Raw genomic sequence first — 27,460 nt, forward strand, 5'->3', positions numbered from 1 at the left:
ATTCTCCTTATATACTAACTCCCCCAGGAAGTGAGGTAAGTGCTCATTGCACTTAAAAAAATTCACACATAACTATCAACATAATGTAAAATCACAAAAATCACTAAAATTCATCTATAAAACACACTTCTATAAAAACACACATATGTAAAACTTCACACTGGAAAAAATGTAAAACATTATAATAAAATTATGATTATACTCAATAAAAATCTAAAATTCTTGGTACATCATATCAATTAGCAGAACAACATTCACAAATCTCTTACATAACTACACTTATATTTTCCTTTCAGTATTAACCCTTCATTCAACATATTATACTTTTGCTTTCCTTATATTTCAGGCAGATGATCATATATTAATTAATGTATGTACTCCTATGCGGATTCGATCCTGCACAGCAGACCCATGCTCTGCACTCAAGAAACTTTTCTGTTCTCTCAGCCAAAGGCTCCACATCTCCAGAGCTGTCAGTTCCTTTTCAAGGCACCAGCCAACTGTTCCAATCATAGTAAAATGCCGCCGATTGTATCTCTTTATATGTTAGCGATATGATCATTCCCTTGCTGTAATGTTATAGCATGGACATCACACAATTATCAGATGCCAATACTACTCTAATCCTTAGCAGACAAATATGCAGAGCACCAAAATTATTTAAAGATGTCAGATATTTCATTTAAACCGTATGGTTGCAGAGTCTGCAACCTGTGAATCCAGTAAATTTCCTTTCTCATCAGAATGACACTCCTGTTCACAGTGTCTTCTGAAACATAATCAATTGGGGCCACTTTAATACATGGTTTCTTCCCATGTTTTATAGTGCAATGTTTTGATACTCCATGGAACATAAAACCTTCAATTATATTGTGTCTGTGCGAATTCATGCGGTTATGCAGTTCTTGTGTGGTTTTACCCACATACTGTAAACCACATTCACATTCTATCAGATATATCACAAAACTACTTTTACAATTCAGGGAAAACTTTATATCAAACACCTTATTATTCTGAATTGATCTGAATGTGGTCATATTATGCATAATCATGCCACAACACAGACACCGAGCGGTATTACATTTAAAGACTCCTGGTTTTTTGCACTGTTTATCCCTAATTTTTTCTTTTTTCAGGCGACTGGGGGCCAGTATATTTCTAAGAGTAGAGGATCTTTTAAAGATTAGTCCTGGTTTATTTGGTAGCATACTCCCCAACACTGGATCATTAAGAAGAACAGACCAATGATCCTGTAAAATATTCCTAATTTTTTTATTTTGTTTAGTAAAATTAGTTAAAAAGTTTAAGGAGAAACTATCATTCTCTTTTTCTTTTTTCTTAGGATTTACTAGGTCCATCTGTTCCAAACCTGCGCACTCATTATATGCTTTTTCTAGCAGTTTTTTTGGGTAGTTTTTCTCAATAAACCTATTTTTCAATTCCTTGGCTTGTGATACAAAATCTGACTCTAAACTACAATTTTTCTTAATCCTTTTATACTGGTTCTTCGGGACATTGATTAACCATTTATAATAATGGCCACTATTAAAATCTAACAGACTATTTGCATCACACTTCTTAAAAAAAGTTTTAGTAAAAATCTTCCCTTCTGAATGGAAAATGGTCAGATCCAAATAATCTATACTCTCCATACTACCGTGTTTCCCCGAAAGTAGGACCTCCCCGAAAGTAAGACAGGGTGGGGGTTACGGGGGGTCCTTCAATGTAAGGCCTCCCCCGAATGTAAGGCAGGGTTGGGGGCCGCTGTGAAATGTAAGGCCCTTACCTTTGGGCCGCCGCTGTCCCCCATTGGGTCCCCAGGCTCCAGAGGTGTCCTCAGGTGCAGCTGGGTGGGTCCAGCGCTCATGGGGTTAACTCGCCGTGTTAACCCCGCAATCCGCCCAGCTCAACAGCTCATTGGCCGCCCCTGTTCCCCACGTCACCGCCGGCCCCCGGCTCGAGCACTGATTGGTCCAGCAGCTCGGGCTGTAATTGGCCGCCCCAGCCCCACGTCACCGCTGTTTCCCTGCTGATTGGCACAGCGTTCCCTGCAGCACAGGCCTTCCGCACCCACAGCCGCACCGCAGAGGAAAACGTCCAGCATTTAAAAACCAAGTAGGGAAACATGTACTGTATAGGGTATGGGGCTGTGTGCAGTAGATACGGCACTGTTATGGGGTGTGGGGCTGTGTGCAGTGGGATACGGCACTGTTATGGGGTGTGGGGCTGTGTGCAGTGGGATACGGCACTGTTATGGGGTGTGGGGCTGCGTGCAGTGGGATACGGCACTGTTATGGGGTATAACAGCATGTTAATAAATGTTAATTTATTGGTTAAAAAGAAATTGTCATTTTTTTTCGGCTAATGTAAGACCTCCCCCGAAAGTAAGACAGGGTGGGACTTTTTGGGGTAAAATTAATGTAAGACAGGGTCTTACTTTCGGGGAAACACGGTATATACCCATGAAAAGGTGAGACCCCAATCATTCCTCTGAATGCTCTCCAGAAATTGTTCTATGTTATTACATTTATTAACAAAGACTGTCATAAGGTCATCTATGTACCGTTTAAAAAATATAATATGCTCTGAAAAAATGGAATTTTCTATATAAATGAATTTAAAAATGGCCATAAATAGGTTAGCGAAAGTTGGCGCTACTTTCGAACCCATTGCGGTACCGACTTGTTGGTGATATAGTTTTCCCTGAAAGTCAAAAAAGTTATTGTGCAGTATAAACTTCATGCTATCCACTAAAAAGGCTTTCTGATTCAATGGTAAACGGGCATCTTCTTTCACATATCTCCCAAAACAATACAATCCTAGATCATGTCTAATATTTGAATAGAGGGATGCAACATCTATAGTCAGAAACATGTATGAATCTTTCCACACTATATCCTTCATCAAATGAATCAGCTGGGCAGAATCCCTAAGAAAAGAAAGCCCTAGGGGAGTTGTAATCCAAGATAGGAAGGAATATTTGAAAGAGGCATATAGAATATTAAATGATGAGAATACATATAAAGTGGTCACAATGGATATTTATAAGAGTGCGGTAACTGAATATAATAAATTAATTGCAACTGGAAAAAAGGAGGGGATTTTAAATAAAAATGAATATAATTTTCTGGCTATGAAAAATCCCCCTAGGGCTTTTTTCTATCATCTTCCTAAGATTCATAAGGATCAAAACCACCCCCCAGGGAGGCCCATCATTTCTGGCATAGGTTCTCTTACATCAGGATTGGCAGCGTATGTAGATAATATTATGTATTTCCATGTGATGTCTGTGAAAAGTTTTCTTAGGGATTCTGCCCAGCTGATTCATTTGATGAAGGATATAGTGTGGAAAGATTCATACATGTTTCTGACTATAGATGTTGCATCCCTCTATTCAAATATTAGACATGATCCAGGATTGTATTGTTTTGGGAGATATGTGAAAGAAGATGCCCGTTTACCATTGAATCAGAAAGCCTTTTTAGTGGATAGCATGAAGTTTATACTGCACAATAACTTTTTTGACTTTCAGGGAAAACTATATCACCAACAAGTCGGTACCGCAATGGGTTCGAAAGTAGCGCCAACTTTCGCTAACCTATTTATGGCCATTTTTGAATTCATTTATATAGAAAATTCCATTTTTTCAGAGCATATTATATTTTTTAAACGGTACATAGATGACCTTATGATAGTCTTTGATAATAAATGTAATAACATAGAACAATTTCTGGAGAGCATTCAGAGGAATGATTGGGGTCTCACCTTTTCATGGGTATATAGTATGGAGAGTATAGATTATTTGGATCTGACCATTTTCCATTCAGAAGGGAAGATTTTTACTAAAACTTTTTTTAAGAAGTGTGATGCAAATAGTCTGTTAGATTTTAATAGTGGCCATTATTATAAATGGTTAATCAATGTCCCGAAGAACCAGTATAAAAGGATTAAGAAAAATTGTAGTTTAGAGTCAGATTTTGTATCACAAGCCAAGGAATTGAAAAATAGGTTTATTGAGAAAAACTACCCAAAAAAACTGCTAGAAAAAGCATATAATGAGTGCGCAGGTTTGGAACAGATGGACCTAGTAAATCCTAAGAAAAAAGAGAATGATAGTTTCTCCTTAAACTTTTTAACTAATTTTACTAAACAAAATAAAAAAATTAGGAATATTTTACAGGATCATTGGTCTGTTCTTCTTAATGATCCAGTGTTGGGGAGTATGCTACCAAATAAACCAGGACTAATCTTTAAAAGATCCTCTACTCTTAGAAATATACTGGCCCCCAGTCGCCTGAAAAAAGAAAAAATTAGGGATGAACAGTGCAAAAAACCAGGAGTCTTTAAATGTAATACCGCTCAGTGTCTGTGTTGTGGCATGATTATGTATAATATGACCACATTCAGATCAATTCAGAATAATAAGGTGTTTGATATAAAGTTTTCCCTGAATTGTAAAAGTAGTTTTGTGATATATCTGATAGAATGTGAATGTGGTTTACAGTATGTGGGTAAAACCACACAAGAACTGCATAACCGCATGAATTCGCACAGACACAATATAATTGAAGGTTTTATGTTCCATGGAGTATCAAAACATTGCACTATAAAACATGGGAAGAAACCATGTATTAAAGTGGCCCCAATTGATTATGTTTCAGAAGACACTGTGAACAGGAGTGTCATTCTGATGAGAAAGGAAATTTACTGGATTCACAGGTTGCAGACTCTGCAACCATACGGTTTAAATGAAATATCTGACATCTTTAAATAATTTTGGTGCTCTGCATATTTGTCTGCTAAGGATTAGAGTAGTATTGGCATCTGATAATTGTGTGATGTCCATGCTATAACATTACAGCAAGGGAATGATCATATCGCTAACATATAAAGAGATACAATCGGCGGCATTTTACTATGATTGGAATAGTTGGCTGGTGCCTTGAAAAGGAACTGACAGCTCTGGAGATGTGGAGCCTTTGGCTGAGAGAACAGAAAAGTTTCTTGAGTGCAGAGCATGGGTCTGCTGTGCAGGATCGAATCCGCATAGGAGTACATACATTAATTAATATATGATCATCTGCCTGAAATATAAGTAAAAGTATAATATGTTGAATGAAGGGTTAATACTGAAAGGAAAATATAAGTGCAGTTATATAAGAGATTTGTGAATGTTGTTCTGCTAATTGATATGATGTACCAAGAATTTTAGATTTTTATTGAGTATAATCATAATTTTATTATAATGTTTTACATTTTTTCTAGTGTGAAGTTTTACATATGTGTGTTTTTATAGAAGTGTGTTTTATAGATGAATTTTAGTGATTTTTGTGATTTTACATTATGTTGATAGTTATGTGTGAATTTTTTTAAGTGCAATGAGCACCTACCTCACTTCCTGGGGGAGTTAGTATATAAGGAGAATGGAATGTGATGCCAGTGTAACTTTGCTCCTGAGGAAGTGTACAGTGTGTACACGAAACGCGTAGAGTTTATGGAATAAAAAGAAAGTTATAATCACTGCTTGGTCCTTGGATTAACTCCTTGTGAACTTTGGACTGGAACAGCGCGATCCTGAAAGCCGGACTTCTTTCCTTCCTATATATGCAATTCTAGTGACCGGCTGATTGCTGCAGTTCATCGGATCCTACCCATTTGTGCTTATGGTTGTTGTGTTCCACACAACTGAACCAGGTGAGTGGATCCATATCTGTGAAACGTTTATATCATTGGATAAGACCCTCTTGTGCGCTTCTGTCTCCCCCTTTTTCTACTGTTCCCATATAAGACTCGGAGGCACAACAGCAACGGGTGAGCCAGAAGAAGAAGAAGGCTACAGCTGTCTGCCATACGAGGGAGTTCTAAATGAGAACAAGCAAGTGGAAATTCAGTGTAACACAGTACTGCAAGTACCTAAGATAAGCGCTAGAAAGGAGACTACACAACCCATCTGCATAGAGAGATTCCTAAGTTGCTTCCAGGCTGGCCAGCCTCTGTTCCATCTGTAATCTGGAATTCTGGACTGCATTTACCAAGCAAAGTAAAGGTAAAAGAAACTGCATCCTATTGTGTCCTTGCCTTCTTCCTGCAAACTCTCCAGCACTGCTACATCTCTGTGCCAAACACTACACCCTCTTCCGCAACACCTATCCTCTTCATCTATTCTGCCCTGGGACTACAACCCTGCCTGTGGAGGGCTACACCATCATTGCTGCACCACACCATCTGTCCCAGAGGATCCGTCTGCAGCTTTGGCTTAACACCTTCATTGCCGAGCAACACAGGTGGCGTCACGTATCATCCACTTATAAACCTTAACCAGTCACTATTAACCCCTTTTACATGGACGCCCAGGGCCATGGACCAGGTCACCGCTACTGTGACATTTCCCTCTGAGATACCGGCCCGGTACCGAGTACCCCACTGCCCTGTCGGGCGACCCAACAGTCATCCGGAAAAAAACCCTTCTGCTCATTTTTTTTGTACTTTTGTACTTTTGTGATTTTTATTGACTCTTATCATATAATGTACATCCACCTTCGTTTTCTTATGCACAGTATCTTGTAATTAATGTCACTGTAGAATAAATGTCAAGGCAACAGGACTAACACTGGGCAACAGAGACAACTCGATAATGTATCATTCACACCCTAGGTGATTGATTTGATTCACTTCTTTACATGATGTTTAAACAGTTGTGATATCCTGTATGAATCCTATGCAAGGGAATATATTATCTACAACTACAAATAAGCTAATTTCATGAAATCGAACCCTGGGGCCATAACAGGTCTTCATGGATGGGACATACTGACCAAAATGAAAAATACACACTTAACTGAGGATTCCTTATACCGAGCAACAATCGTACCTCTGAGTAATCCTGTTTTATCAGATTTCTTACTCATTCCTCGGGATCGTCACGTATCATTGGACAATTTGTTAACGTTGCCCTGGCAACCTCTACTGGGCCAACTCTATAGTATTCACTCCCTTTTGGGGGTTATCACAATTGAGAGGTGATTTATGGCACTGGGATTCTGGCTGGCAGTCAGTGAAGCCATGTGAGATCAGCAAAGGAAAGATGCATTTACATATAGAAGTGAAATTAATGTCTGTTTTCTCAGCTCGGAAAAAGCTGAATGTATAGGACTCGTATTCTTCTCGGCATGTCCGGCATCACTAATCTTCCCTTCGTCTGCCAGGCTTAAATTTAATTCTAAGTATCATAACTAGCAGATGGTATTTAACCTGGAATTAGATGCCAGGCCCCTTGATTACAAGGAGGTTAAAAGTATTAGGCTATGCATACAAAATCCAAGGACCAGAAACACTGGGAACACTTGACTGGCTGTGAAAACATCCCCAGCCCTCTACCTTGAGATTCTCACATTGCCCTGAGGGAGTTCCTGACCTATTTGTAACAATCTCTCATCCAATAGCATATTGAGAAGTGTAATTAAGAGGGGCACGAGTTCTGTTCCACGCTAGTGAGTGGGAATTGCTTGTCTCTTTCCTCTCGGCTTAGCTGCCTTTCTCTCTACGGATAATACTGAACTGGTGATCAGACAAATGTTTCCACATGTCTTTCCAGTTTGCGTCAATAATATATATATATTTTTTACACTAAATTACCTTACAGTGTATGCTAAAAAAATTTTTTACTTTAGGTTTTATAGATATTTATAGTTGGTAATCTCAGTAAATTATATTTTTAAACTTTTTTTGGGAATAAGTAGTTTTTTTTTATTTCAATCGGCTTGCTCTAGTTGAAAATAACAAATTCGCAATGCAATAGATGCTACTGCGCAGAAGCGGCCGCCGGCGCCATTTTGATTAGGATTTTTTTTTTTAAAGCAAAACTATATGTCTAAGGCTAGTTTCACACTAGCGTTTAAACGACGCGCGCACGGCGCCGCTAAGCCACGCCCCCTGCCGGCTCCCTGCCCGCCCCTTCCTGTTATCGCCTCCTCCGAGCGCAGAGGGCTGCATGCGTTATGCGCACCCTATCTTTAGCATAGGGTGCGCAGGCCGTGCGCAACTATGAATATAGCGTGCGCTGCGCATTTTTGGAGGTGCGCCGTGCGCGCTGAACGCAGCATGTTGCATTTTGGCGCGCACGGCGCACATTCAAAAATGCGCAGCGCACGCTATATTCATAGTTGCGCACGGCCTGCGCACCCTATGCTAAAGATAGGGTGCGCATAACGCATGCAGCCCTCTGCGCTCGGAGGAGGCGATAACAGGAAGGGGCGGGCAGGGAGCCGGCAGGGGGCGTGGCTTAGCGGCGCCGTGCGCGTGTCGTTTAAACGCTAGTGTGAAACTAGCCTAAAAAAACCGAAAACAGACATATTATCCACCGTATCATGCTACAGAGCAGGCCCTCTGACCTGTCATAAGCCGTAAGGATAAATATCTAAGTACCATATAAAGACCCCCCACAACCCCGCCCACAAACCACCCCGAAGCACGAGAATCTCATTAACTGAAAACTGCAAATCTCTCTATATAAAACTGAATGTATGTATGTGTGTATCACCAAGCAATCACAAAGCATCTTTCATTTCACCAGAGCTGCTCAAAAGAAGCTGAGCTGTGATTGGTTGCTATGAGCAACAGTTTTCCTTGCAACCAATCACTAAGCATCTCTCTTTTCACCAGAGCTGGTTAAAAGAAGCTGAGCTGTGATTGGTTGCTATGAACAAGTTTTCCCACTTGACAACACCTCAGCAGACACTGACATGGTGGGAGAAATCTAGCATCCCCGGGAACATAAGCTCCCAAACATTGTCTGCCCCCCAGAAAGGAGCAGAGCACATGACACAAATGAACCCCCCTTCCCGTGCCCACATCACATCACACATCCTCCATCTCTTAAAGGGATCATTGGTATGCAAGATATTGCAAATCCACAGTGTTTTGGTACTGACCCCAGGCCTTTCTTAAAGGGATCTCCGGTATGGAAGGCAGGGCAAATCCATCCAGTGCTTTGGTTACGACCCCATGCCTCTCTTAAAGGGATCCCCGGTATGGAAGTCAGGGCAATTGCCTTCAAATGCTCTGGTACTGACCCCAGGCTCTCTTAAAGGGATCTCCTGTACGGAAGTTAGGGAAAATCCCTCAGCGCTCTGATTTTGACCCTAGGGTTCTATTAAAGGGATCATTGGTGTGCAAGTCAGGGCAAATCCATCCAGCCCTCTGGTTCTGATCCAAGTCTTTCTTAAAGGGATTCCCAGTTTGGAAGTTAGGGCAAATCCACTCTGCACTTTGGTACTGATCCCATGCCTCTCTTAAAGGGATCCCTGGTATGGAAGACAGGGCAATTGCCTTCAAATGCTCTGGTACTGACCCCAGGCTCTCTTAAAGTGAACTTCTATACGGAAGTTAGGGCAAATTCCTCAGCGCTCTGATTCTGACCCCAGGGTTCTATTAAAGGGATCATTGGTATGGAAGTTAGGACAGTTCCACTCAGCGCTCTGATTCTGACCCCAGGCTGGTGGGATGATGTGGGTATTTAGGGGTAGTAGTCCAGTGGCTCTGGCTGACGGGATGATGTGGGATATTAGGGGTAGTAGTCCAGCGGCTGTGACGGGATGATGTGGGATATTAGGGGTAGTTGTCCGGTGGCTCTGGCTGACAGGATGATGTGGGATATTAAGGGTAGTAGTCAGTTGGCTTTGAGGGGATGATGTGGAATATTAGGGGTAGTTGTCCGGTAGCCCTGGCTGATGGGATGATGTGGGATATTAGGATTAGTAGTCCGGTGGCTCTGGCTGATGGGATGATGTGGAATATTAGGGGTAGTAGTCCCGTGGCTCTGGCTGACGGGACGATGTGGAATATTAGGGGTAGTAGTCCGGTGGCTCTGGGTGACGGGACGATGTGGCATATTAGGGGTAGTAGTCTGGTAGCTCTGGCTGACAGAATGATGTGGGATATTACAGTGAATGTGGCTATGCGGAGTGGGTGGGGCTCTACACTCAGCTTTATATATATAGATATAATCATTATAATTTGTTATAAGTAACCATAGTTAGTTACTATGCCCGGGCAGCGCCAGGCTCTTCAGCTAGTAAAGAATAAACAACCACAAGATGGATTTCATCAACCATGGTATCATGTTAATCAGTATAACAACGCTAACCTGATACTGTCTGTGGTTTACTAAGCACAATCCTGCTGACAAGTTAACTTTAACACCCCACTTAACATTTAAAGAAGTTTTCCTCTACTAGTTTAACCACCTTTCTTTTGTTGTAACTAGTGATGAAAGAACGTGCTCGGATAACAATGTTATCCGAGCATGCTCGAGTGTTTCCGAGTATCTTCGGCATGCCCAGATAATATGTTCAAGTCCCAGCTGCTGCATGTTTTGCAGCTGTTAGGCAATTTCCTCATGGGTTGCGGCTGTCTAACAGCCGCAAAACATGCAGTTGCAGGGACTCGAACATATTATTCGAACATGCTGAAGACACTCGGATAACACCTGAGCATGCTCTGATAGCACATTATCTGAGCACATTTTCTCATCACTAGTCCTATCTCTTCCTAAGTAACTGTCATGATCCCAGTGCAGGTTTTTGAGCTGCACACCGGGGGTTAATGTCTGGAGCTCTGTGCAGGTTTTGACCTGCACACTTGGGGTTAATGATTGTGGCCTCTTTCTGGTTCTGGGAGAGCTTCATAAACCCCTGGGTAGCTTCAATCCCTGCCAGTTATACTTTTGCCTTTGGCCTAGTGTGCTGACCCCCGTGTGCCTGTTTGTTGCTATAGCTTGTTTATATGGTTCTGACCCGGTTCTGTTTCCCGTTGTGAGTTTGGCTGTTGATTTTGTACTGCGTTATTATCTGTGTATGACTCATTGCCTGTGACCTGACTACTCTCTGCTCGCCCCCTTTGGTACCTTGCAGCCAGCGTCGTACTGGCCCACCGGAGAACCGGTGGATTCTCCGGTGGGCCCTGGCATCTGGTGGGCTCTGGCACCTGCTGGCATACAGGGCCAGCAGTTGCCTAGGGCCCCTGCTGCTCCAGGGGCTCCCAGCCAGTGGTGTGTCGCACACCATGCAGCTGCTATGGGGGCCCCTGCCAGTGGAGCAGCAGCGGGTGTCAGGAGGCAGGAGCCCCTGTCCTCGCTGCTAAAGAGAAATGAATATTCACTGCAAAGCAGTGAATATCATTTCACAGTCTCCACCCCCAGAGGCCCGGCCCCCAGCCCAGTAAGCCGCTCTGCATCTGTAAATCAGGGCCGGTGCCGCCCTCAGTCCCCTCTGCTCCTGACTCACAGCCAGTGCACGATGACGTCACTACATCGCGCACCCGCTGTGTGTCTGGCAGAGGGGGCAGCTCCTGACACTGAAGCCGGGATCAGCGTGGGAGCGAGGAGGAGAGGTGAGTATCGTGGTTTGTTTTTTTATATCTCTATCTCTCTATCTGTCTCTCTCTCTCTCTATCTATCTAGATATCTATCTCTATATCTATCTATCTCTATATATCTCTCTCTATATATCTCTTTCTCTATTATCTATATCTATCTATCTTTCTAAATCTATCTATTATCTATCTAACTATCTATCTGTCTCTATATCTATCTATCTATCTCTATCTATCTATCCATTATTTATCTCTATATTTATCTCTCTATCTATCTATATCTATCTCTATCTATCTCTATATCTATCTATCTATCTCTATATCTATCTCTCTCTATATCTATCTATCTCTATATCTAATGCTATGCATCTATCGCTCTATCTCTATAGCTATCTATTATCACTATATCTAGCTATCTCTATATCTATCTCTATATCTATCTTTATATCTATCTATTATCTCTATATCTCTATCGCTATCTATCGCGCTATCTATATCTATCTAACTCTATTTCTATCTAACTCTATATCTATCTCTATATCTATTATCTCTATATCTATCTATCTATATATATCTGTAGCTATCTATCTCTATATCTATCTATATATCTCTATATTATTATTATTATTACTATATCTCTATATTTCTATCTATTATCTATCTCTATCTATTATCTATCTATCTATCTATCTATCTATCTCTATATCTATCTTTCTATCTATAGCTATCTATCTCTCTATCTATCTATCTATCTATCTATCTATCCATTATCTATTTTCTATCTATCTCTATATCTATCAATCTATCTCTATATCTATATTTCCATCTATATCTATCTTTATATCGATCTCTATCTATTATCTATCTCTATCTATCCATTATCTACTATCTATCTCTATATCTATCTATTTCTACATCTATCTTTCTATCTATATCTATCTAACTCTATATCTATATAGCATTATACCCTATGAGAGGGCAGCATTATACCCTATGAGAGGGCTATATTCTATGAGATGGCTGCATTATATTCTATGAGGGGGTGCATTATACTATATGAGGGGGCTGCTTTATATTCTATGAGGGGGCTGCATTATATTCTATGAGGGGGCTGCATTATACTATATGAGGGGGCTGCTTTATATTCTATGAGGGAGGCTACCCCAACTCCTGCTACATAATTTAGATTTGTACTACTTTATATTATACCCTGATATTAGTGTGTTTTACCACACAATTGGTGGTCTTGTATTTATTTCTATGTAGCTACATAGTGGGCCCCAAGAATGATTTTCTCTGGTGGGCCCAAGGTGCTCCAGTCCGACGCTGCTTGCAGCTATCTCTGTGTGTGACTCATTGGCTACGTCCTGACTATTCTCCCTGTCTATGCCCCTTGGTAACTTTGTCTCGCAGTTACTCTGCTAGGAATTGTCTTGCAGCTCCTAGCTCTGTGGAGTTTAGGCCACGCCTCTAGCAGTCACGTGCTTCAGGTCCTGCGGCTCTGAAGTACGCATCTATTTGGTTGCTGCCCGCTCCACAGGTAGCTTTGAGCACGCTTTCGCTTTACTCAGGACACGCACACTGGCTCAGTGAGCAAGTTCAGTGCGGTGTCTCTGACAGTAACATTTTTCTAATACAGTTTTATTACCTGCTCAGCTCATCTCTTTGTGTGTCATTTATCCTTCTGTTTTGATTCTGGCTCTGCTACTTCTGATCTGGGGATCGGAATCCGATGAACAGAGCAGGGTATGTCAATGGTGAGGGCAAGGCTACGTCTTGGTGAGTGACAACAGTCTGAGCATGCATGCTCAGATCACACTTCACTGTCCTCTCTGTTTGGAGACTGCGCTTCACAGCATCAGCATACTTAGTCACACTACGCATAACCAAGCTCACAAGTGACGTCCCTTCATCTGACAAGCCCTGTGATATTCTTTCTACTGATCAGCACATCACAGAGCTTGAAAGCTGAGTGAACGACTCTTCAAAGCAGCATCTAAGCAGAAAGGAGAGTAAAGTCTGATCTGAGCATGTGCTCCCAGATTGCTGTCACTTATCGAGATGTAGCCCTGTTAAATAATAACAGTTAGGACTAATGAAAGAGGGTGAAATTAGTAGTGGAAAATCTCTTTAATAATGTCCTCTGAGTCTCTCATGTAAAGCTCCCCCATACACAGTATGATGGGCCTACAGCTCCCGTATACACAGTATAATGCCCCACAGCTCCCCTATGCATAGTATGATGGGCCCACAGCTGTCCCATACATAGTATGATGAGCCCACAGCTCCCCTATAATTAGTATGATGTCCTTACTTCTCCCCAAAACAGTAAAATGCCCGTCACAGTAGTCCACACTGTATAATGGTCCTCACAGTAGTTCCCACACTTTATGGCCCCCCACAATAGTTTCCGCAATATTTGATGGCCCAAGCTTTAGTCCCCAAATGTATATTGGCTCAAATATTAGCCCTCATACTGTATGAGGGCTCCCCACAATAGTCCCTACACTATATGGTTGCCTCAAAATAAGCCAACATGCTTCATGACAGCCCCCCCCATTAGCTGTGTAATGGCACCACACTTTGTGGGCTCCCCCACCATAGTTCCTAAAATGCATGAGAATCCCCCTCAATTTTTGATGCACCCACAGTCAAACACAAAGTTTTAAAATAAAAAACGTCATATACTCACCTAATCAAGGATCCTAACAAGTCCACCGGGCAGACATGTTGATGTCCTTGCGTTACCACTCTCGGCTACGGCAGGATAATGCACTGGCCATGGCGCCAGCGCACTCACAGGATGTCAGAGTCCTGAAGTGGCATGATGACGTCACTGCACCAAGACTCTTACCTTCCTGTGCATGTGTGAGGGGAGCCAGGGACGTAGTCATGGCTGATATAGATTGCTCAAACATGCCCTGGACTCCCACCACATACATACAATGTTCCCTTTGCAGCGTACCTTTTGTAATGCCTTCTGTACCATCAGGGTCCCATCTGGTCTGCTGTGGGTTCACTTCTACTGGTTTCACACAAACACACCAACAACTTAGTGAGAAACACTCACTTATCATATAACATATAAGAATGTTCATGAAAGATATTATTAACCTACTCAGAATATGAACAGACCAAAAGGAGTCCAATTAGAAGACTTACAAATATTTTTATTTCATTACACAATAAAAGAGGAACCAAACAAATGGACATAATATAATACCATAATTAATCATAGTAAGGAGATAACAACATAATTAACACATGGGCCATAAGTAGCTGTGATCACAAAAAATCCATGAACAATATAAAGTGCATGTAATAGCCTAAAAAGTCTGTATACCCAAATAAAGTGCATAGGATATATAAAAAGATCATAAATACCCTTAACATGTGGCTCAATGTGTCTCCAGCTCCCTCCAACGTACGTTTCGCCAATAATGGCTTTCTCAAGGAGTCCTTTCTCTATTACATGCACTTTATATTGTTCATGGATTTTTTATGATCACAGCTACTAATGGCCCATGTGTTAATCATGTTGTTATCTCCTTACTATGATTAATTATGGTATTATATTATGTCCATTTGTTTGGTTCCTCTTTTATTGTGTAATGAAATAAAAATATTTTTAAATCTTCTAATTGGACTCCTTTTGGTCTGTTCATATTCTGAGTAGGTTAATAATGGTTTCACACAAAGTGAGACAGAGTCCAGGTTCAACTAGTAACAGTCCAACACAAGAAAATGGAGCATATAAACCATACCAATAAAATCCAAATTTGAACACAAAATGTAATTTTAATGACGCAAATAGTTAAAAAAACAGACAATTACAAGAATTTTTTTGTGAATCAAAAAAGCAGAGCTATTTGACTAGGGTCAAGATGTACCAGTATCAAAAAAGTGCTGAATCATAGATACAATACATGAATAGGATCATATATTTAGAATATAGTAATACCTCACAATTACCCCAAATTATATGTAAACTGACAGTGCAGATAGTAGCAAGGGGACACCATATTCCCAACTATTGCATTAACACATTTACATATTAAATTTCTTTGGTCTGTTCTGTGACCACTCATACTGACTATGTCAGAACCAGAAAGGAGAAAAAGGGGTTAGAGCGGTAAATAGACATATTAACTCCTACCCATGCTGATATCCATGTGCAGACACGCGCCCCTACGCACGTTTCGCGGTCGCTTCCTCGGGGGAGTGGAGCATCACGTGGTCCCAATACACCCCTTACACGTGCTCCTCAGCCATTACATTATGCTGCCGTGGCTGAGAGAGGTAGTGCAGGGAGATAATGCTATGATTAATGGTGTCTGGGACGCCAGAAACACGTCAGTTTTTATCTTTGTATGTTGGGTTTTACAGTTTAAAGAAATAGAATAGTGCTTTTATTTAACCTGTGTAAGTGCCTCTTTCTTCACTTTTCCCGCTATTGCTGAGCCACACCAGCTGGAGCCATGGCACCCACAGGTTTTCCTCCCATGGACTTTCAATCTACGAAGAGTGGTAAGCTCTGATACTTTTTTCCACAGTGCAGGAAGAGAGTCTCAACTTGCTCTACAGCAGAGCTTAATTTTATCAGCGCGCTGTGCACACTGATACTGTTAAGTGTATTTTAGCTCTGGATGGGCCCCTCTCAGCTCGGAGCCCGGGTGACCGCACCCTCAGCCCCCCCCCCCCACAAGCTGTGCTACTGCCTGACCTGAATCCAACAGAAAATGTATGGAAGGAACTAAAGCTCGGTGTTCATAGAAGGAGCCCAGAGGACCTTCAAAATTTGAATAGTGTTTGTGTGGAAGAATGAGCCAAAATCACACCTGAGCAATGCCCGCGACTAGTTTTTTCATACTGGAGGCATCTTGAAGCTGTCATCACCAACAGCTTTTGTACAAACTATTAATTAAATTTAAGTAAGCATTCACTACTTTCCCCTATGCCATCTCTCATTATTACACTTACCGTAACTTAATTTATGGAAAAAAAAAATTTGAAAGCAGCACTAGGGAACAGTTGCAATAGTCAGGTGCCAAACTTTCCAGGCATAGACCAATCCTCAAAGTAATCCAAAAAAAGAAGGCAGCACACCATTTTGGCAAAAAATAGAGAATGTGATTGAATAGCCCATACAGCTTTTAAATCACTGTCTTCTGGTGTCATTTCTCATTAGTACACATAATTTATCTATAGTTTGATTTCTTTGTGTGGATTGGATGGGTCGTTGCCGACATCTGGTGATAATTTCATGTCAATAGCACCTTTTACAAATATATTTACTTGTTAAAGAATGTTTTGTAAGTTTATTGTATGTTCATTATTTACTAAAAAGGTTTCACTAAAAATTACAGTTAAAAAAAAAATTATATATATATTTACTTTGAAAGTTGGCAAGTATTCTGCCACCGATGTACGTGGGTGAGATATGTCTTAGGGATGTGAACACAGTTCTCTGTATAAGCAAAAGCAGATAGCGTTACTCACTAACTTGTGCCTCTATTACTGATGAGCTGCACGAGATTAGTACGGAAGGATGATGTAGTGATGAATTCAACAGGTTTTATTCACAGTACCTTGATGAGATGAGGGAAGATATCAGGGAAGAAGAAAGGATGAAGATGAGGTAGAAGTTAGTACTGGTATTAGAAGCACAAAGTTAGAGGTAACAAGAGAATCCTTTCTCCAGTCCTGAAGCATGTGTTATCCAAGATGGCACTGACCACAAGAAGGAAGTGAGATAAAGATAGGAGGAGTTGCAGAAAGAAAGGTATTATGGGTAAAGCACAGTAATGATACATGAACAACATAATATAACAATGGCGAGTAGATGGCAGCAAAGTACACAAATATAATAGATGATAGAAATAAACCATATAAAATAGATAATGGACCGTAATAGCTGAAAGTCTTTGCAAAACATTTAGCTAACAGCAGCATGACAAATTTAATACTTATTTCATCCACTGTATATTAGTAAATGCCAGAAAATGTTGTCCCCAATGCATTTGTTAAATTAATGATAAAGTGCCCAATCCATTAAGGGAGGAGCCACTAGACAATTTTTTTTTTTGCGTGTTTCTTAAAATAATCAGAAGATCTTACAGTGTTATCCTAAGGTTATCACTCATACTAAAGCAATAATTACATTTGTTCAGGGATGCCTTTGCTAAATATCCAGCCCTAGTTTAGTGCTGTATATTTTATTCATTGCCACTGCCAGGGCTTATATGCTGGAAAAAGATAAATGTTTCAGATACAGTCTTATCCTCAGGGTGTCTCTATTACAGTATATCCCCACAGCCATGTTTTCTTACATGTTTTCTTACAGCATTTCTCAAATAGCCAAAGGCAGAAAATAGTGAAAGACACATTTTAGCATAGTTATGGATGCATATCCTAGCAGATTAAAGAGAAAAAAAAACTTAGTGTGCAATAAAGTTATAAAAATACTAAAGCGACAGGGAAGATCTTACTGGAAATAAAAGAAAAAAATGCTGGTTTGAATGCAATATTAAAAGGGGAGATATGGTCTAACTTTTGACCCTGGAACCTCAATGATTGCTAAAACAAACTCACTGCTGAGCTCTGTTGAGTGCAGTTCTTGTAAATTACAGGGCCCTGAGTGATGATGTCAGAGATTTTAGCCGAACCCAAGGCGTACTTGCAGAAAGGAAACTGGTCTTGGGTGAAGGAAAGTAAACCCTGCCCTTGAGGCAGGACAGGTAACGCTAGAGTTAGTATTTTTGGTAGTTTTGATGGTACATATTCATGCCATGTGACACCTGCATCATGTATACTATGCCAACCACTGCTCATGTAAAAAGGATGGGTTGCTGAGGGCATACGCCTGCACAGGCACCCACTGGGGAAATTCACCAAATAGGCCAGTCCGAGCCTGGTTACTCTAGTTTTGGTGAACTATGGGCCGATTCATCAAAGCTTTTATGACAGAATATAAAAAGCTCTGAAAAATCTTATAATTTTAGGACATAATAAATGACAAAAAACTGACTGGCACTTCCAAATAAGAAAACTGGTTTGTGCAGGTGCGAACTAGGAGCAGCCACCTTCATATGTAAAAAAAATACATAAAGTTGCACTCTGTAGTGCTAAAGCATGTGAATATGAAATATATGAAATAAGAATTGCATTACTGCTCTAGAGAATAAGAAAAAAATACAGACAATTGGCACATAATTTGGTCAATTCATGCATATCCAGCAGTCCGCGAAAAGGCAGTCTCCAGATTAATGGGAACCTACGTGTCTAGTGTGAATACCTCTCTTAGGCTAAAGCCTGAATTTATGGGTAGGTAGGATGCTACAGCAATTAAAACCCCACAGACAGAGGGGTCAGAGGGCTAATATGCAAATAATAGCAAACTAGGAGTAGCCATCTCTATTTGTATATTAGCAACAAGTGAACTGTCCATACATGGACTGCAACAAGTACAATGTCCATATATGGACTGCAATAGCTGGACTGACCTTAGGTCTCCTAATCTAACCCTTTCACGGCCTTTGATGTACATGTACATCAAAAGTCATTTCTCTGCCTTTGATACGGCTTCAGCGTGCATCTTTCCCGGCAGATGATGGCTGATTTAATCAGCCATCATGTGCCTTTAACAGCCGCGGGTGGAGTGAAGGGCCGTCAAAGAGCACGTCATTTCACAAGCCCATCGGAACGCCTGTGATGTGATCACAGGGCGCCGATGGGTTGTCATGACAGCAGAGAGTCTGCTGAAGACCCCCGTACCTGTCTTTACTATCTTGCTGTAAAAGTCAGCCTTTAGCTGGCGTTCATAGGAGATCATGATTTCTGCTGTACATAGCAGTGCTGATGCACTACTCTGTATAGCACAAGTGATCAGATGACTGCATCTTCAAGTCCCCTAAAGAGACTATTAAAAATAGTAGCAAGTTTAAAAAAGTTTTTAAAAATATAAACACTAAAAACAATAAAATAACAAGTTAAAATCACCCCTTTTAAAAAAAAAACAAACAAAAAAAACCACATTTTGGTATCACTGCGTTCTTAACCCCTTTACTCCCAAGGGTGGTTTGCATGTTAATGCCTGGGCCAATTTTTACAATTTAGACCACTGTCCCCTTATGAGGTAATAACTCTGGAACGCTTCCATGGATCCTGGTGATTCTGACATTGTTTTCTCGTGACATATTGTACTTCATGTAAGTGGTAAAATTTCATTCATATAACTTGCGTTTATTTGTGAAAAAAAATGAAACTTGGCAAAAATTTTGAAAATGTCGCAATTTTCCAACTTTGAATTTTTATGCTCTTAAATCACAGAGATATGGCACTCAAAAAACTTAATAAGTAACATTTCCCACATGTTTACTTTACATCAGCACAATTTGGGAACCAAAATTTTTTTTGTTAGGAAGTTATAAGGGATTAAAGTTGACCAGCGATTTCTCATTTTTACAACACAATTTTATTTTTAGGGACCACATCAGATTTGAAGTCACTTTGAGGGGTCTATATGATAGCAAATACCCAAAAGTGACACCATTCTAAAAACTGCACCCCTCAAGGTGCTCAAAACCACATTCAGGAAGTTTATTAACCCTTCAGGTGCTGCACAGGAATTTTTTGAATATTTAAAAAAAATGAACATTTAACTTTTTTTACAAAAAAAATTACTTCAGGTTCAATTTTTTATTTTACCAAGGGTAACAGGAGAAATTAGACTGCAAAAGTTATTGTGCAATTTGTCCTGAGTACGCTGATACCTGATATGTGATGGGGGAACCACTGTTTCGGCGCACGGCAGAGCTTAGAAGGGAAGGAGCGCCGTTTGACTTTTTCACTGCAAAATTGGCTGGAATTCAGATCGGATGCCATATCACGTTTGGAGAGCTCCTGATGTGCCTAAACAGTGGAAACTCCCCACAAGTGACCCCATTTTGGAAACTAGACCCCCCCAAGGAATTTATCTAGATATGTGGTGAGCACTTTGAACCCCCAAGGGCTTCATAGAAGTTTATAACGTACAGCCGTACAATTAAAAAATCATATTTTTTCCACAAAAATGATCTTTTCACCCCCAATTTTTATTTTCCTAAGGGTAACAGGACCCCAAAAGTTATTGTGCAATTTGTCCAGAGTACACTGATACCCCATATGAGGGTGTAAACCACTATTTGGGCGCATGGCAGAACTCGGAAGGGAAGCAGCGCCATTTGACTTTTTTTGGCTGCAATTGAGGTCGGACGCCATGTTGCATTTGGAAAGCCCCTGATGTGCCAAAACAGTGGAAACCCCGCAATTCTAACTCCAACCCTAACCCCAACACACCCCTAACCCTAATCTCAGCCCTAGCCCTAACCCTAACCCTAGCCCTAACCCTATCCCTAGCCCTAATGGGAAAATGGAAATAAATAGAAAAAATTTAATTTTATTATTTTTCCATAACTAAGGGGGTGATAAAGGGGGATTTGATTTCCTATTTATGGCGGGTTTTTATGCTTGGCAGCTGTCGCACACTAAAAGACGCTTTTTATTGTAAAATAGTTTTTGCATCACCACATTTTGAGAGCTATAATTTTTCCATATTTTAACCCACCGAGTCATGTGAGGTCTTATTTTTTGCAAGACGAGTTGACGTTTTTATTGGTACCATTTTTGGGCACGTGACATTTTTTGATCGCTTTTTATTCTGATTTTTGGGACACAGAATGAACAAAAACCAGCATTTCATGAATTTCTTTTGGGGGTGCGTTTACACCTTTCCGCATGTGGTAAAATTGATAAGGCGGTTTTATTCTTCGGGTCAGTATGGTTACAGCGATACCTCATTTATGTCTTTTTTTAGGTTTTGGCGCTTTTATGCAATGAAAACAATTTTATATAAAAAAATAATTATTTTTGCATCGCTTTATTCTGCGAGCTATAACTTTTTTATTTTTTCGCTGATAATGCTGTGTGGTGGCTCATTTTTTGCAGGACAAGATGACGTTTTCAGCGGTACCATGGTTATTTATATCCGTCTTTTTGATCGCGCGTTATTGCACTTTTTGTTCGGCAGTATGATGATAAAACATTATTTTTTGCTTCGTTTTTTTATTTTTATTTTTTAAGGGGTTCAATAAAGGGGTTAAATAGTGGGACAGTGTTATAGGGTGGGTCGTTACGGACACGGCGATATTATTACATTGTCCCCAGTGGGGGACATTATTGTAATATGTCAGATCGCTGATCTGACACCTTGCACAGCAGTGAGACAGATCTGCGATCTGCAGGCACTGCTGGAGGCTTTCTCATGCCTGCGCTCTGCAGGCACTGAGAAAGCCGTCTCCCTGCAAGCCTCCGAAGGTCCCCGCCGCCATATTGGATCCGGGGACCTGCAGGGAAGGAAGCCCCTGCAGCAGCGCTGCACATCGCGCTGCTGCGGGGGTCTCAGGGAAGCACAGAGGGAGCCCCCTCCCTGCCGATGATTCCCTGATCCTCCGGTACACTGCGATCATGTTTGATCGCAGTGTGCTGGGGGTTAATGTGCCGGGGCGGTCCGTGACCGCCTCTGACACATAGTGCCGGGTGTCAGCTGTGATAATCAGTTGACACCCGGCCGCGATCAGGGGCGCCGCTGATCGCTATGACGTACTATTCCGTCCTTGGAACTTAGGCCTCAGGTCACATGGACGGAATAGTACGTTTAATGTAAGAAAGGGGTTAAAAGTCTGATCTATTATAATATCAAATAAATTAATCTGACTGGTAAAAGGCGTAACAAAAAAAATAAATCAGAATTATAGAGTTTTTTGCAGCCGTAACATTGCAAAAGAGGCTATCAAAATATTGTATCTATCCCAAAATGGTATGAGTAAAAAAAAATCAGCTCAGCGCACAAAAATAAGGCCTTACACAGTCCAAGATCCCAAAAAGTGAAAGCGTTATGGGTGTCGTAAAATGGTGACAAAAGCAAAAAAAAAAGAAAAAAAATTCACATTTCTGATTTTTTTTCACCACCTAACTAAAAAAAAAAAAGAACTGTATATGTTTCATATCTGTATACTCATACTGACCTGGAGAATCCTATTGCCAGGTCAGTTTAACATATATTAACATATAGTGAACATTGTAAATAAGAAAAAAAGCAATTGTGGAATTGCAACTTTTTTGCAATTTTAGTGCACTTGGAATTTTTTTCCCGCTTTCCAGTGCATCAGATAATAAAATGAATGGTGTCCTTCAAAAGTACAAGTGGTCATCTAAAAAACAGGTTCCATACAGCTATATTTACAAAAAATAAAAATGTTATGAATCTCAGAAGAAGGGGAAGAACAAAACAAAAACAGAAAAAAAAGAAAATCGCCCGGGGTTGATGGGGTTAAACTTGGACATCTACACTCAGCCTTAGCTGTCCTGTGCCTTGTTGGGCAAATAACAGAAAAATAATATAAAAGGATGAAAACTATATTTTCTTAGCTCTCCACAGACAAGTGGATTTCTTGCCAAACATCAAATTAAAATAGATTCCAGATACTCAAAACAATCTATAAACAGGGGGATGTGAGCAGCAGTGGAAATTCACGGGATAATTGCTTTTAATCTTCCATGTGTTATGGTCTCCTGCTGAACAGACACCCTTGATGTACTTCTTAGATTTGTTATGTGAGTTTTCTATTACTATATGGTGTTGGGAAATACGATACAATGAATATTTATAAACCACCCTAAGATAATCTTACATAGTTGGACAGATGATTGACTGTATGTCTTGTGTATTTTTTATTCATGAATACATAATTTTCAAAAAACCTCAGCTGAAAAAATAGCTGAAAGCAGCTGAAAAAATAAACCTAAACTTCTAATAAAAAATAGTTCATAAAGGCTGATTTTAATAAGGGCAGCAATGCTATGAAGCTAGACTCAAGGCACATATACATTACAATGAATGGCATCTATGTTTTGCACCAAGGTTAATAATTGAAATATTATATAGCACCATATTTCGTAGCTATTTACAATAAATAATGGTATTCTTGCAAAGCTGCATGAACCCATCACCAGGCAATATCTGGGTCTGTCAAGATAGGAGGTATCAGTGTTGGAGCTGGGCAGAATAATGACCCTAGCTGCTACATTCAGGGTAGATTGGAAGGGAGAGCATAGTGAAAGGAAGACCAGTAGTGAGTTGAAGTAGTCAACACAAGGATGAATCGGAGCAATAGTAAGAGTTCTTGCATCTTCAAAGTGAAGGAAAAGGCAGATGCTGGAGATGAAGTTTTTGAGATGAAAGTAACATGAGTGCGCAAGTGGCAAGAGTGAAGAAAGGATCTGAATCAAATATACCGTAATCCCTAGACATGCGACCTGGAAGTTATGGAAAAACCACACATAGAAATATCAGATTTCAGTTGACTAGTAGAGGGTAGAAACACAATAAGTTCATGTCATGATCCATTTTTGGATTTGTGGCAGCTCTGGTTCCACTCAGTTAAAACTTTTTCCTTTCAGGCTAGCAATGGTTAATGTCAGTTTTTCCCCCGCTGGCAATCTGGTGTAATTGCAGTGCTACTGGGTCAGCTGATGTGGGCGGTGACCACTCCCAAGATCCTTTAAAACGTCACCTGATGCATCAGCTGACTGTCGGTGATACAGCAATCTTCAGTGACCAAGCCTGTGTGAGAAGCTTCTGGGTGGGTGCGCTGGTGTTTATGCTGGGTTCGTTATCCTGGTGCCTTTATTCTGCTGTGCGGTGCTTTGCAGCAGAGGAAGCTAAAAGCTAAGTGTTTATTTCCTCGTCCTTTTCTTGTTTGTCACTATCCCCTGTGTGGTAATATCTGCAGTTGTGAGGCTAGCGCCCCTCGCTGGCCAGTGCACTAGCCAGGGCAGAGTTGGGTGACAGGGACGAGGTATCCTGACGGTGGTGGGGGGAAGGACCCTCTTAGGACCCTCCGTGTTGTGCCGTTCGCTGACTGATAAGCCGTTGGGTCGAGTCACATCGTGACAGTTCAGTTTTGGAAAGATACAGTTTCAGGTAGCAGGAGGACATGATGTTAACAACAGCAGAAAATCTGTAGTATTTTGTAGTAGATGTAACGTCTACTTAAGGCCACAGCCTCAAAAGACTGTCTCGGACAGACTTGGCACAAGCCACTCAGTCTGGCAAACTCCAGAGAAATCCTAATACCTTTTAACTCCTGTGCAGGGATCTGGTTTTACAATAGGACACAGTGGAATGGTCGGGGCGGACACTGACAGCTTGGGGCCCCTGTGCAAGAAATGTGTCTGGGCCCCCCTCCCTGCCCGGTACGCTGCTTATGATGATGGCAATCTAGCAATGGGACCCTGAAGCCTTGGGCTCCAAGAAACAAGGCAGATAGCCCTCATTATTACTGCTCAGCAAGCAGGGACGTGCATAGAAATCACAGGGCCCCATAGCAAAAGTTCTATTTGGGCCTCCCCACACCTCTAAAAAATATACAGTTGTGGCCAAAAGTATTGACACCCCTGCAATTCTGTCAGATAATACTCACTTTCTTCCTGAAAATGATTGCAAACACAAATTTTTTGGTATTATTATCTTCATTTAATTTGTCTTAAATGAAAAAACACAAAAGAGAATGAAGCAAAAAGCAAAACATTGATCATTTCGCACAAAACTCCAAAAATGGGCCAGACAAAAGTATTGGCACCCTCAGCCTAATACTTGGTTGCACAACCTTTAGCCAAAATAACTGCGACCAACCGCTTCCGGTAACTATCAATGAGTTTCTTACAATGCTCTGCTGGAATTTTAGACCATTCTTCTTTGGCAAACTGCTCCAGGTCCCTGATATTTGAAGGGTGCCTTCTCCAAACTGCCATTTTTAGATCTCTCCAAAGGTGTTCTATGGGATTCAGGTCTGGACTCATTGCTGGCCACCTTAGAAGTCTCCAGTGCTTTCTCTCAAACCATTTTCTAGTGCTTTTTGAAGTGTGTTTTGGGTCATTGTCCTGATAGAAGACCCATGACCTCTGAGGGAGACCCAGCTTTCTCACACTGGGCCCTACATTATGCTGCAAAATTTGTTGGCAGTCTTCTGACTTCATAATGCCATGCACACGGTCAAGCAGTCCAGTGCCAGAGGCAGCAAAGCAACCCCAAAACATCAGGGAACCTCCACCATCTTTGACTGTAGGGACCATGTGCTTTTCTTTGAATGCCTCTTTTTTTCTCCTGTAAACTCTATGTTGATGCCTTTGCCCAAAAAGCTCTACTTTTGTCTCATCTGACCAGAGAACATTCTTCCAAAACATTTTAGGCTTTTTCAGGTAAGTTTTGGCAAACTCCAGCCTGGCTTTTTTATGTCTCGGGGTAAGAAGTGGGGTCTTCCTGGGTCTCCTACCATACAGTCCCTTTTCATTCAGATGCCGACGGATAGTACGGGTTGACACTGTTGTACCCTCAGACTGCAGGGCAGCTTGAACTTGTTTGGATGTTAGTTGAGGTTCTTTATCCAGCGTCCGCACAATCTTGCGTTGAAATCTCTTGTCAATTTTTCTTTTCCGTCCACATCTAGGGAGGTTAGCCACAGTGCCATGGGCTTTAAACTTCTTGATGACACTGCGCACGGTAGACACACGAACATTCAGGTCTTTGGAGATGGACTTGTAGCCTTGAGATTGCTTCCTCACAATTTGGTTTCTCAAGTCCTCAGACAGTTCTTTGGTCTTCTTTCTTTTCTCCATGCTCAATGTGGTACACACAAGGACACAGGACAGAGGTTGAGTCAACTTTAATCCATGTCAACTGGCGGCAAGTGTGATTTAGTTATTGCCAACATCTGTTAGGTGCCACAGGTAAGTTACAGGTGCTGTTAATTACACAAATTAGAGAAGCATCACATGATTTTTCGAACAGTGCCAATACTTTTGTCCACCCTTTTTTTTTATGTTTGGTGTGGAATTATATCCAATTTGGCTTTAGGACAATTCTTTTTGTGTTTTTTCATTTAAGACAAATTAAATGAAGATAATAATACCAAAGAATTTGTGTTTGCAATCATTTTCAGGAAGAAACTGAGTATTATCTGACAGAATTGCAGGGGTGTCAATACTTTTGGCCACAACTGTATATATTTATATTTTTTCACTGAGATGGAGATATATACGTATATACTGTGTGTGTGTGTAATAAATATATATATCTCCGTTAGCATTCGGTTCTGCTAGTTCCAGCGCAATCAGACTTGCAGTCAGGTGACAACTAGTGTCCACTGTCAGTGAATAAACACTGCAGACGCGGCTGACACTCTAGTTGGCACATTATTATTATAATTTATTTATATAGCACCATTGATTCCATGGTGCTGGACATGAGAAGTGATTACATGCAAATTACAGATATCACTTAAGGTACTGTCACACTTAGCGATGCACCAGCGATCCTGACCAATGTATGACGCGGTCAGGATCGCTGGTGCATCGCTAAGTGGTCGCTAGTGAGCTGCCACACAGGCAGATCTCTCCAGCGACCTCGCAGGGGTTGAGGGTCGCTACTTACCTGTCAGACGAGGCGATCCTGACGTCCTCCCGCCCGCGTCCACGCGCCGCTCATCTCCACAGCAGGAAGCCCAGCAGGAAGCTGATGACGAGAAACGGTCCAGGACGTTCTCGCGCGATCAGCGATAACCAGCGGGAGAGCGGTCGGAGGTAAGTATCAGACATAGCGATATCGCTAGCAATATCGCTATAACGTCACAAAAACCAGTGACGTTATAGCGATATTGCTAGCGGTATCGCTTAGTGTGACAGGCCCTTTACAGTAAACAAACTAACAATGACAGACTGATACAGAGGGGAGAGAGGACCCTGCCCTTGCGGGCTTACATTCTACAGGACAGCAAGTGTGCAAAGCGCATACTCGTGGTTACATGATAACTGCTGGATTTGGCAGAGACCAACCATGTGTATATTATATTACATTATATGTCTGGTATCTGTGTCATCTGGTATCTGCTCTATTCATTGTCTGTAGAACTGATGGAATTAGCAGAGCGCAGAGCTCTGCAGCTGTTTAGATAATAGAGCAGAGGCCGAGCACACACAACTCTGCTCCAACCAG

This window comes from Dendrobates tinctorius, unplaced genomic scaffold (assembly GCF_039654945.1).
Source record: "Dendrobates tinctorius isolate UK_male_01 unplaced genomic scaffold, ASM3965494v1 ptg000208l, whole genome shotgun sequence".
NCBI lineage: Eukaryota > Metazoa > Chordata > Amphibia > Anura > Dendrobatidae > Dendrobates > Dendrobates tinctorius.